This window comes from Rhynchophorus ferrugineus, unplaced genomic scaffold (genome assembly GCF_030347505.1).
Source record: "Rhynchophorus ferrugineus isolate W39M unplaced genomic scaffold, kcgeb_rfMv2 rfM1, whole genome shotgun sequence".
Classification (NCBI taxonomy): Eukaryota; Metazoa; Arthropoda; class Insecta; order Coleoptera; family Curculionidae; genus Rhynchophorus; species Rhynchophorus ferrugineus.
In genome coordinates, this window is record NW_027472580.1 from 12174237 (window position 1) to 12188606 (window position 14370).

Below are 14370 nucleotides of genomic sequence, written 5' to 3' on the forward strand. Positions count from 1 at the left end.
AAAACAAAAGAAATACACACAAAAGGAAAGGATAGAAAAGGACAATAATCGAAGAAAATAATATAGCAAAACAAGCCTAACTTACACACAATGTGGCCGTATAATTAGCTGTAGTTTGAATCACTCAATAATATGTGCATTAGATATACTATGTCACAATGTTATTGTAGTATATCGATTTATTATTTTATATACATAAAATGATGATCTGTATATCGTTCATTAGTGTTGAAAATTGTATGTATACGTTCGCTTTGGCAAAAAAAAACTTAAAATATGAGATCCGTTTTTCCATAACCCTATACATTAATGGCCTAATTTTCTGCACATTAACAGAACACCAATTAGAAACTTTAAGGATGTGCTCGTAAAAAACTTCTCAAATATTCTTTTTGAAATTAAGGGCGGTTTTATCTGTGAAAAAAAAAACACACACAGCGAGATACGAAAACTTAAATATCGTAATAAGTTAATGTCTTGATATCTCGTCAAAAATACATCAATCAAAAACCGGCAGTATTACAGCATTTTTTTCCAGCCCATGCTAACCCTTGGCAAGTGATCCATTAGTCTTACGTTACCTTTCGTGTAATAAAATTTATAACGGGCGATAGCTGACTGGTGCGGTTGGTGTGGGCGTCGCAAATAAAAAGGACTCGCCTTTCAATCTATTAAGGAGATCTAAAAACTAATTTAGGAATTAAACAATAAAATGTATGTTGTAACAAAAAGGGGTTAATTAGATTTCAAATACGTAACAGGTCAATTGAAAAGTTCACGGTCTGTCATAATAAAACACATTATTTTGGCATAATTATTTATTTTTATTCAACATAATTTAATTCAAGGGCGATACATTGATTATAGCTACCCTCCGGAGCGGAGAATACGGTAGATGAGGAAGCAATTCGAAGCCCAACTCATGGATTTTTTGCCATCGTTTTCACTGATTTGGGACACGGTGCATTTTCTCGGTGAAGCATCACTTTCTTTTTCTTCAAATGCGGCCGTTTTCGGCGATTTCGTCCATTAAACGGTCCAATAATGCTATGTAGTAGTCGCTGTTGATGGTCCTTTCCTTTTCAAGGTAGTCAATGAAAATTATACCATGCGCATCCCAAAATATAGACGCCATAATCTTGCCAGCGGACTGTTGCGTTTCCCATCCTTTGGAGCGGGTTCATCGTGTACAGTCCACTAGGATGACTGTCGATTGGATTTCGGAGTGATATGGTGGAGCCATGTTTCATCCATTGTGAAATATTGACGCAAAAACTCGGATTTACTACGCTTCATCATCTTTAAACACTGCTCCGAATGATCAACTCGTAGTTGATTTTGGTCAACAGTGAGCTTGCGCGGCACCCACTTTGCACATAGCTTTCTCACATCCAAATATTGGTGAATGATATGATATTCACGTTCAGCTGATACGTTTAGAGTGCCTGCTATTTCGTTAGACTTCAATTTACGGTAATTCAAAATCATTTTGTTGATATTCTTAATGTTTTCGTCGGTAAAAATCTCTATTGGGCGTCCACTGCGTTCATCGTCTTCAGTGCCCATTTCACCATGTCAAACTTAGAATACCAATCCTTGATTATTGATTTTCCTGGGGCAGTGTTCGGAAATTCGGCATCAAGCCAAGTTTTTGCTTCAACTCTACTTTTTCTCTTCAAAAAGCAATGTTTTATCAAAACACAAAATTCCTTTTTATCAATTTTTTTCGCAATAACAAAAGTTGCTTCACTCAAAATGTTATAACTCACAAAATAATGATTCGACAGCTGTCAAATTATACAGGCATCTTTTGAGGATTAGGGCTAACTAAAAAACATATGGATTTAATTCTAATAGCGCCATCTATGTGTCAGGCCGGATACTTTTCAATTAAACTTAAATATATAGGTTTAGATGGGTATTAAGTTAAATTGTAAATATATAGTAGAATATAAAATACGTGTAGTAGATAGGTTACATAAGGTTTATGTTTATTTTTGTTTAATTTATTTTACGATTATTTCGTTCATATTTTATTATAAAACGTTTTTTTGTATTAAAAATCTTTTGCTTAAAGTTTGATTATTTTTTAACTTTTGTTGTGCTCCTTATTTATTTTTTGAAGTTGGTTCAATTTTTTTGTTACAAAAATTTTTCTTATTACGAATCAACGAATATCCCTTCTTTTATTGAACCAAGTTTTAGATGTAAGGATAGAATAATCACATTTTCTTGTGGAATAAGGGCATCATATCTAACGTTGGATTTACCACAAAGAAACACTTGTTTGTGGTAAATCGTTAACTTCATAGTGGATTTTGGTGTCTCTATTTTCCCACAAACAGAAAGAAAACCACAATATTTTGTTATAGCAACAGCTTTTAAATGAACAAAACATTTCCAGATTTATACTTTTTATTTAGTTATTATAACGATTATTAGGTACATATTTTATTTTAAAATGTTTTATTTTTACTAAAATTCTGTTTGATTATTTTGTACTTTTTAGTAATTTCCTTATTTACTTCTTGAAGTCGGTTCAATTTTTTTTTGCAATTTTATTACGAACTAGATTTGGCAACATATTCGACATCGTCTGAGTCATACATTTGTGTTTTATATATTAAACTAGAATAATAGAAAAAAATAGATACGATTTTGCAGGATGCAAGAATAATAGGGAATGATAAGTTGAAAAGATTAAATTAGTATTTAGTGTGAAATAGTTCATAAAAAATTAATAATAATTTTCATATTACTATGTTTACTAGTCCTTAAAAGAGTTTGGTTCAATTTTTTTTGTTGCAATTTTATTACGAACTAGATTTGGCAATATATTCGACATCGTCTGAGTCGTACATTTGTGTTTTATATATTAAACTAGAAGGATGCAAGAACAATAGGGAATGATACGTTGAAAAGATTAAATTAGTATTTAGTGTGAAATAGTTCATAAAAAATTAATAATAATTTTCATATTACTATGTTTACTAGTCCTTAAAAGAGTTTGGTTCAATTTTTTTTGTTGCAATTTTATTACGAACTAGATTTGGCAATATATTCGAAATCGTCTGAGTCGTATATTTGTGTTTTATATATTAAAAATGGAAAATACCATATTTTATAAAAGCAAGCAGCCGCTTGAACAGCTAGCGAAAATAAATAATTGCTTTTATTTAGGCCCAATTACGAACAAGCCGGAGAAGTTGACTTGTTTAAAATCCGGAAAATAACCAATATTTACCACATCTGATTTAATTGATTTACCTTCGTGTTTATATTTAGATTGTGTGTTTTTGTTGGGTATCTGGAAATTATTTGGCGAAGAATCGCGATAAATAATGTTATAAACATTCGTTAGCTAAAATAACTATTTTACGGCGGGTTCCGTGAAACTTATTTATCTTTTCCACCATTCGATTTCGCGCTTCGTCGGATATTGGCTATAAACTAAAAATTTTCAACTTAAATGCCGTTTAAGGGCATCTGTTATCGATTCTTGTATTAGTGGACGAAGGTAACAGTCTTGAAACATGAAATGTTATCAATGTTGCAGTACATTGTCTGATTAATAATACATTGTCTGATACTAATGTGCACATATTAAATAGTATGTTAAACGTATATTATAAAAGAAAACATTGTTTAGTTTTTATTTTTATTTGTTTAGTTATTGAAAGGCGGCAACAATATTTTTCAAAAATACTAAGAACGTGTAGCGACCTCTACCTAAAGGGGCCACCACTATTATACATACATCAAGTTCAAAGATTGGCAACGCTGGTGGATTGGTATCATGTGATTCCCGGCTATAAAAAAACATCACGATGACGTTTCTTACTCTCTCTCTACCCCTTCTAACAGTACCACTTACATAACGCTTCCGTACTTCCTTAACCTAACATATCCAACACATGTATTATTTAAGAACGAAATAAAAACATTTTTATTCAGTCCGTGTTTTCTGTTCCCATGCGAATTGCTTCCACAAAAATAGTAGTGAGTGGTCTGATAAACAATCGCGTCGACAGCCACACATTCCGACCGATCAGAGGAACATTCCTACAATTGGTGACCCCGACGTGATCGAATTACCTAACAGATAAACCAGCTCAACAGAATCCACTCGACAGATGCTCGATACGTTCATGAAAGGATAGCGCAAGAAATCATGCATAACATTAACACTTGAACATCCTTGCATCACGAAACGGGACACTTAAAGCACCACTTTTATAGGTAACTTAACACAAATCGAAACGCACCAAGGCGAACGACGTCTTGCTACTCCTTCGATGGGGTTGGATTCCCATCTCATAAGCAGTCCCTGGGCGATTGATTGCGTGATTGGGGGTGCACTCAGGTAGTGCACCATTATTACACCTACATCAAGTTCAAAGCTTGGCAACGCTGGTGCCCTTGTAACAGTACCACTTGCATAGCACTTCCGTACTTCCTTTACCTAACCTAATATCCTGCCAATTCTCCCATCGAACACATGAATCATTTAAGATCGAAATAAACATGTTTTTATTCAGTCGGTGTTTTCTGTTCCCGCGCGAATTCCTTCCAAAAAAATAGTAGTGAGTGTTCGGACAAACAATCACATCGACAGCCACACATCTCGACCGACAAGACGAACCTTTGGGATATTTGATGGATATATTATTGACGGAACCTTCGTAAAGTCATAACGCCACATGGTTTCATAATTCCTCTGAAGGTTGGCATTCTTAAAACCATTCAACAATATGTTGTAAGACCGCTGGAGCCGACCAACTGCAAAAAAGTAGAGACGAAAACAGACATTAATGTTTATAACACTCAATAATATTGTCCAAACACAGCACAGCTGAGACTGTATGAAGAAAAAATTAACATATTGATAACTATGGATCATCTGCTATAGTAAATCTAATGGAATCCAGTTAGAGCAAGTGCAAGGCTTCGGGTTTTTGATACCAGCAATAAAGAAGAAGAAAATTATATTTAACGCTGAGAAATTTGATGACCAGTACTTAATCACATTACTCGATTATCACCTGTGTATATTACAAGAAGAATATACAGAATTGTTAAGAGCAATACAAGAAACTAGTTTGCAATTATTTGAAGAGGACGGGAATAAAATACGCTAAACTACGGAAAATGATAGAATTGGCGCATGCGCACAAAGGAATATATTGCGCTCTTTCATTTCCCATATGCAGTGTATAATCGGCCGCTTTAAAATTAACCGTTCATCGATTGAGAAAAAATAATCTAGAATATTTAGATTTTGTGATGTATTAACAAGCTTATAACAGTACTAATTAAATTGTTGTGTTAGTCTTGGTATTGTAACATACATTACTTTTAAAATATGAGAGAACAAAGGCGTATACGGAATGTAACGTTAAGTATTAGAAGGTTAAATTATACAAACAGCAATTTTGCTTAGAGTGAGAATATTAACCACCAAACATATAACAAATAATTAACACATCAAATAGAAGCGAATATATGCCAACATTTCACCCCTATATAGCTGTAGATTTCATGAAACGATAACAAAAAGCAAAGAAGAAAATTATTCTTTTTGTACAAATAAAAGCATTGCAAAGGGTATGAGAGAAATAACATAATTGTACCAGAAGTAATATTAAAGGTAATTATAACTTTTATACGCATTTTGTTGTAACTAATCATCCATTCGTTTTAGGTTAGTAGTTGTACAATACGTCAACTAAAAGATAATCAGTTGCGTAGTGGATTCATCACAGGGTTTATCCATCAAAAATTGTAGTAAAAATTGTGGTAACTGATAAAAATACTTTTTCTTTTATAAGTGATGTTGCTAGTAATCATTGAGGCAAAGCTGATGAAAGTTAAAGTGGAAAAATAGAAAATATTAGAAACGATTTTGCAGGATGCAAGAATAATGGGGAATGATACCTAACATTAATCATCAATGATACCCTAATGATCTAATGTCTATTACTCTGAAGGTGGAGAAGTAGATTCACATTCACAGTATATTTGCAACACTCAATTATTAAAATATGTAACTTAATTAGTATATAATTTGAAGTAGTTCATAAAAAATTAATGAAATTATCATATTGCTCTCTTTACCAGTCTTTAAAAGAGTTCCCAGCAGTTCATTTACTTTTAAAATTAAACAAATTTACAAAATTTACAAATAAAAAAATATTAGAATTTTTAACACCAGTATCAAAACAAAGTATAGTCAATTCAAAATAGCAGTGACACCGGACACCTCGCAATGTTGCCGCAGTTACTCAGAGTTACGCAGAGTTTTAGTACATTTAGGCCCTAACATATAACAAAATTTTAATATAAATAAAACACATTTAATCACTGCATCCTCCTTATTGCGTTTGCCATATCTTCAAAACTGTTAGTGTTATTTCACTTAGTAACAGTTAGTGTATATTTTGAACAATAACATACATGCTCATAAAACTTTCACACTTTATAACACAATTCCCTACAGTTAAAGTATATTAATTGTATACTGACTTTTAGTGGTTTCCTCTTTTATCACCCTGTCTTGGTAATCGTCAGCATTGAATAATAAACCAACATTCATAAAGTTTTATTCAATCACAGTCACTTTCAGAAATACTAGTCAAGTTAATAACCAAGCTGTTTATTTCCAATCTATTAAAGACTTACTCAAGATACTACCATTTGTCAATTTCTTCTTCAATCTGTCTGATCGAGCTCATGCAAACTGAAGGTGTTATTTTCGACAATGCGTCTTTCCATAAATCCAGACAGTTCTGGTTTGAATATCCTCCTCGACCTGAATATCTATTGTAATAATTCTTTGCAATACATTCTTGCAATATGATAGGGTGGGAGATATAATATTCTGTGGCCTTAACATTCAGTAATCTGATCTACTATGTACCTTTTCTCAGGCTTAATTCTAAAAAAGTAAATTACATAAAATGCAAATAAATATTTCATTTATATTTACCTAGTAATAATTTGAAATAGTTCATTCTTTAACATAATTTCATCGAAACTTATTTTATATACTTTAAGCCATTCCTTTATTTTATGCAGTCTTTGTTGATGAACTTGTTAGGATTTTCTCCACCAGTGTATATAAATGGTATATATGGTGCATTGTACATAACTGATGGTTACTGCAAAAACAAGTTTTGGTTCATTTCTTCATGGTAGTCACCCTTGGACTTAGAGAAATGCTAATTCTGCATCAGGAATAAAACCATTCCTGTTTCCAGCATGAAGAACTATATGTCTGCAATGAATACATGTTATGACTAAAAAACGTATTCCAACGTTTACCTTTTTCCATGAACCTTTGTCGTCTTTATACAATATTTATTATCATTTTGCCATGAGCAACCCAATGTACCATTCTGAAATATTCATGAATATATTCAATATTCAATTCATGAATTCTCTCTTAAATATATAAATTGATAAAATTCTTCGTTGATTTTGTTATATGTTTTTAAAAATATTATTCTTTTAGAAGCAGTCTCTGGAAGTTCCATTAAACCCCTTCGTGGGTTATCTTTACACCACTTAAATATTAGATTATTCAAAAATGTATGAACGGATATTCTACATCTCTCAAATAGCTGTATATCTTTACTTTTCAGACTAATAATTTTCTCTGAAATAATTTTATTAAATTATGTTTCGATTGAAAAACTATTTACCGTTTTATACATTTGGTATATTTGATCTCCGAAATACTGAAGATTGATTTTGATTCGTCACCTATTTCGCATAAACAAGGTTTCTTTTTGGTGAATTTAAGGTTATATTGTTTTTTATTTTTCGAGATATTTTAGTGGCCGTGTCCGTACTAATATAAAGTGCAGCTGCAAGGCGCAAAAATGTATTCAATAAAAACCGGGATTTCAAATTTATTAAAACATGCGTTAAAACAATATTTACCGGTTCATAACCCGTAATTATAATATTTTGAAGAATTTTCAGAAGTTTGGCAAACGGACAAGTTTTGCAGGTTCATTCCGTTACATGTTCGAACTTCTCTAACAGCATTCTGTCTCTTTTTAAATAGAATAAAATGACAAGGATAATATTGTCTGACTGTAAAACGAATTTACAACTTTAGACAGACATATATTGACACTCGCGTCACTGCTGTTTTGAATTGACTATATATACGCTTGCTAGAAGAGCGCTCGTTCACTCAGACTAAATAAATGAAAATGCGCATGTGCTAAACCGAAATTACCTTCAGTTTACAGTATCCTCACTGGAATGGTCGGGAATTTAGGATATCTTGGACTGTACGAATATATATGCAGTGCTGTACATAATAATGATGCGTCAATGGCAATATCGGTAAGTTTTTGCATCCTATTATAATTTGTGATATAAAATTGATTCGCTACGAAAATATAAAGCGCAAATAATCATGCGGACCACCTGGTTATGCATTATCGTTAGAATCAACGGCGAAGCAGTATTGCCTTGGTGTGGTATACTATGTGGGGTCGTTATGCATTACAATTGATACTTTTTAGCCAAGCACTGCGCGAAAAATAGCTGGAATATGATCAAAAACATAACAATGTATTCTTCGGTATGACAATTCTCTGGCGAAAATATTAAAATGGGTACTGTTACCCTACCTGCCGTATTATCTAGACCCTGCTCCTTGTGGTTATTAGTTGTTACTATATATGAGCCGTAACATGTCTAAATAAGATACTACAAATTGGTTGACCCGTGGAGAGTGTCAAAACATACATAGCTCTTTCGAAATGGAATCCGCAAATTCCAATAGAGATGGCACAAAGTTGCCGCTATCGGTGGGTAGTATTTTGAATAAAATATATTTTTTACAATAATACTGTAAAATAAAAATAATCTTTTAAAATTAACTTATGGGCCATTTGATATAAGATAGATTTAACGTTAACCAAATTTACTCCTTATATAAATATTGGCCTTTAAGTAATAAAAACCAAACTAATTGAAATGTTTAAGGGAGCATGTATTCATCTATCCACTCATATATTATGACTCTATAGAGACCAGATCAAGTATAGATCATTTATAACAATGATGATTATAAAAATCGCCTTGAATTTTTTTTATTTGGGCTTCCGTAATACAGACGTAAATCAATATTTTGTTTTTGTTGCGATACTAATGATCAATCAAATTGCGTGGCATTATCGCTTTTTTTACCATTATAGCTGTTGGCCCATTAGGTTTATGTTACCACCTATGTAACGTAAATTATAACGAGCAGTAATCAGCTTGTGTGGCTCGGATCGCATTACGGAAAGTTTAAAAAGAACTCAGCTTTCTATCTAATGGGCGATTCTGAGAAGAATTTGAGCCCTGATTTTTTTCAGAATTGTGCTATATAGTAGTGAATTATTATTTGTTCGTCCTGCTTTAATTTTATTTAGAACTTTTTTTAATTATTTAATTAATACATTGTTACTAGTCGTTTCCGTCTAACCTACAATTTGTATTTATGCTAACTTAAATCTAGGTATATAACTAGAAGGGCCCATCGGCCCTAACTCAGTCTCTGGTGAAATAATGTTTATACATGTCACTGGTGAATTTTTTAATATGTGCACCTCACTACACAACACTGCACAAGATCAGATGGTTTGATTCTTTTGAGCCTGTGTCCTGTTCTGGTAGTATCCAATAGATGCAATATTTCAATATTTGTATGAGAATGGAATCTTTCGTCATGTCCCCTTAGATATCTGAAGGTCTCGATGTAGGTAATCAGTCCTAAAGTATTTGGGTGCACCCACAATACCTCTCAGGACTTTGTTCAGAAAAATTTGTATTTAATTAATGTTACTCTTTGCAGAACATCACCATAATGTCCATATAGGTTTCAATAATTTAATTAATTTTTTTAATAAATTTTGCTTATATAATTGCAATTTATTATGTACTGATAATTGTGTTTTTTTTCCAACTAGTCAGTACATTTTCCTATATTTCAATTCCAGTTCTTTTCTTTTCTTCTTTATATGTTCCTTCCAGTGAAGTTTTGCATCGAGATTCATTCCGAGATATTTAGCGTTGTTGCTATATGGAATGATAGTGCTATTTAATGTTATTAGTGCTTGTAGGTCTGTTTATAGGTGAACTGCACATGTACAGATTTACTTTCATTAATTGTTATTTTCCAAGCTCGTGTCCAATTATTTATATTGTCACTTGCCTGTTGTAATTTTCGTGAGGTTTCTTCACTATTGTCTTCAACAGCTATAATCGCAGTATCATCAGCAAATGTAGCCATCGTGATAATTTCCATTTGTGGAATATCACAAGTGTAAAGTAAATAAAGCATTGGTCCCAATACACTTCCTTGTGGTACACCTGCTTTAGCTTCTTTTATTGTAGAGTAAGATTCTTCTTGCTTGCCTCTAAACGTTCTGGTTGTAATGTATGAGTTTAATAGTTCGGTGTGTTGTCTTGCTAGCATTTTCTGTAGTTTATGAACAAGGCCTTCATGCCAAACCTTATCGAAGGCTTGTGCAATAACATCTGGTATTCTGTGGATCTGGTCAATTGTTGAGTGCTTGTTCATAAACCCAAACCAGTGTGTTGGTATTAGGTTTTTTCTCTCTATGATCGGTTTTATTATGATTCCCTTGCTTGGTAGTTTTTGCAGTAATTCTCCTATTATTTAATCGTAGCCTGGTGATTTCCTGGGGTTAATGTCAGTTTTAATAATTTTGGTTAACTCTTTCGGCGTGACTAATTCAATCATCGAATTTTCAGATTCTATGTCCGGCAAATTATGTTCAATATTAGTTTCGTTTGGTTTGAATGTTTTTTTTATAGATATTCAGCAAATGCTTCTGCTTTTTGGCGATTGTTACGTGCCCAATTCCCACATAGGTCTCTTATAGGTGGACTGTGTAGACATGAGCGCTTTAGATATTTTGTGGCTTTCCAGAGTGTTTAATCAGTTTGTTTATCATCTGTTAAATTTCTGAGATAGTTATTTATGGATTTGTTTTGTGTTTCTCTTTTCAGTCTTTGGGTTATATTGTTTAAACTATTTTTATTTTCAGGTGCTGTGTTTTGTTGCCATTTTTTTCATAATTTACGTTTTTCAGCTACCATTTCCTTCACATCTTTTGGATAATTTATTCCTTTAGTTATAGTCTTAATTTCTGGAGTATTATTCGAACCAGCTTGTTGAATATATACTACGAATTTTTCTGCTTCAAGATTTAATTGTTCTGTTGTCTTGAGGTGTACATTTAGTTGAATTCGTTTGTTCGTTTATTCAGCAAATCCTTCCCAGTCTGTTCTATTGTTTGTCAACGTTAGGTTTCTTTCTTTTCTTATTATATTTTCAGTCAACGTCAGAATCACTGGCATATGATCTGAACTTAGCTCAAAATTTTCTTCGACTTTTATATAGTTGGATGTTATTATTTAGAAGTGCGCGTTAGAAAGCGATAAGGGCTTGGAAATGAATTGGAAATACATTTTGTTAGCATCTCAAAACTGTTGAATCTAATTTGTTATTAAAAAAAACACAGGTTAACTTGGGAATTTCAATGGTTCCGGAGTTACTTGAAGCATTCCTTAGTGTGGTTAAATGTAGTTGGATCAAAAGCATGGCAGCTGAAACTGTAAGGTCACAAAAGTTGTATTAAAGATGCTTAAAGCTGTCTAGTTAGGAAGTATTCCAATTGGAAAATATTTTCAAGTTTCGAAAAACATCTCTAGTCTGTGGATTGGAAGTGTTAGGTCACCAAAGGCGCAATGAATTTGTTGGGAGCTGATATAGTCTACTAAAATTTGGGCAGAAGCTTGTAGCCCAAGATATAGAGCCATTAAGTGCGGATGTCTCAGTTTCTCAGCTATAGGCCGTTTGGATTTAGAGTTAACAAAACCTGAAAAATCATTTCACACATGTCGGTGGTGTGTCACGGAGAGGTGTCATTTTTATTAGAATAGGGTTGACTCCACAGTATTATTTTGTACCACCTTCCAACAAGTCGCCACTTCTCGTCAAATAAAAGTTATTATGGTTTTAGAGCCTGAAAATTTCACAACTAGTGTGCATAAAAAATAACTGAATAAACGGATAATGGAAAATGAAAAATACGTATTTTAATTATTAATAAATTGAATAGTATCTTATTTTTCATTGAATGCTAGATATATTGCAGGTGGTTCTTTCTTCACAATTATTTTAAATTAGAGGGTTTAGATAGGATTACTCATGGCCATTAGTAATGGTCATGATCCGCAGTTATTAGTTATAGTTTATTCTGGTCTTATGATTCAAAAGGCCCGGATAGTGGGTAAATTTTGGTGATTAATAATTCATACAATTAATAATATTACGAGAAATAAAACATAACCTACTAGGTACTTGTATATATTCTTATAATGATTTCACCGAAAAAATATTATTGAGTGAAAGTAGTATAATATATTTAAATCAAAATATTTTAATTTGTTCATCATCATGTTTGATCATCGTTAAATATTCGAACATTTTCGAACTAACTCGTGTAATAGCCATTTTTCTTCCTTTTAAATATTTTCCACCATATATTTGGTGTATATAGGTTATCTGAAGGTTTTTTGATAATTTGAGCAGGGTTTTCGTCGAATTAATTTTGCAATTCATTATCTTCGAACTTTTTTGATCTTCCAGGTGGTTCTTATATGTTACCTCTTTTTACTCTCATATATATTTTAGATAGTACACAAATAGGTGCAGGAATAAAAAGTTCTAATCGTAGAATATGAGCCTTAAGAAACTTTTCCAGCGACTTAATGTTGTATGGGTTTGAGCCTACGCACCTCACTGATGTCGCTCATATTTATCTGTTTGGCGAGTGTATTGGGATGCACTAACAGCTTTTTGCCAAAGTGTTAGAGTACATTGCACTCTAACACTTTGGATCACACTCGTTACGACTTCCGAGGGGAGATTGCGCAGAATTAATTTCTTGGAGTAAACTAGCTCAGCGCACACTTTATTTTGGAACCTGTGAAGGATAGCTATGTTAAATTTGCTAGTAGCACCATTCAATACCCTAAGTTCAAATAAGCCTAAGTATTGATTTATACAGCAAAATCTTGTTATCTAAAAATAACTTAGATTTACACCTTATGAGGTAATACAATTAGATTTGTTTAAGCCCAAGCTGTTTTGTCACTATATATTTTTCTATGTCATGATCCAATTGTCGATCAAAAAGTATTCCCAGATATTTAACATTGTCTGCTTGCGAGTGTTCAAAATTATTCATTTTTACGAGGGGATAAGTTCTTCCACAAAGGAACTGAACAAAGATTAATGTAACATGGGCAGATTTTGTCTCATAGGTTTATATACGCCATGTTTTCAACCACAATTCGACTGTGTTTAGATGAAGTTGAATGATTCTTCTGCCTGATATTGGAACCTTTTGTGGTGATAAGATTTCTTTGTCGTCAGCATATGTTAGAAGTAGTGTTTACAGTAGTGTTTCTTGAAGTCCGTAGGTCAGTTGCATTCAATATATATAACAATACCTATATTGTAATGTATGGTTGAAATAGTTGAAATTGTTTGTGGTGCAAAAGCTTTTTCGATTTAACCTGCAGTCTAGTGTGCCACAAATTATCAAAAGCTTGAGATATATCGAGAAATGGAGCGGAGCAATATTTTTTATCATTTAAGTTTTTGCTAATTCGGTTGACTAATCTGTGTATTTGTTCTGTTGTTCCGTGTTTATTCCAGAAGCGAAATCGATGGTCTTGAATAATATTTCTCTCTCCTGTGATTATTTTATTTAACAGACTAATAGAATGATAGGAGGAAACGTCTCTTCTGATTGTTTCTTTAGTTTGAGAATCATGATGATTTCAACACTTATAGAGATCGAAAAATATAATTAAAGCCGACAAAATCGACTATCGCAAATAAAACGACCTAAATTATTCAGACTCTCCGACAATACAGAAGATTATTGGGCCAATTTTTCAACAAAAATATATTTAACAATTCCTTTGTATATTCAACATATACATGTACAAGTATAAAATCTTAATATTTTATATATCAAAGCTAATGCATAAATCGAATATATGCTCAAGTCAGCTTGATTATGGCAATGGTCAAAGCTACAGGCAGGTTCATCTGTTATGAGAGTCGTGGGTTCGAACCCTGCTGGGGAATGGTAGAAAATTTGTGTTTGTGATTGTTTAAAACACAACAGTTCAAAAGCCGAGGAGGAAAGTCATTCCAGTCACACCAGTAACCAGGCTGAGTAAGACCGGATGTCTTCTGAGGTGGTTTATAAGCTGGTTATTGGAGTCGCTGGCTTAATGCCGAGAAGTATGGATCGGGAGCCA

At 32.8% G+C, this 14370-nt stretch overlaps 1 protein-coding gene and 1 long non-coding RNA gene across 3 annotated transcripts in view; one reads left to right on the forward strand and one right to left on the reverse strand.

Moving 5' to 3' along the window:
• LOC143204482 (neuropeptide CCHamide-1 receptor) overlaps positions 1-14370 on the reverse strand; it is a 480161-nt gene that overhangs the window by 65563 nt on the left and 400228 nt on the right. The gene's annotated exons all lie outside the window — the stretch shown is intronic.
• The window catches only part of LOC143191592 (uncharacterized), a 47796-nt gene that overhangs the window by 790 nt on the left and 32636 nt on the right, over positions 1-14370 (forward strand). The window contains exon 2 of the long non-coding RNA XR_013004629.1: positions 8252-8355. This is a non-coding gene — a long non-coding RNA (uncharacterized LOC143191592). The remainder of the gene's footprint in view (positions 1-8251; positions 8356-14370) is intronic.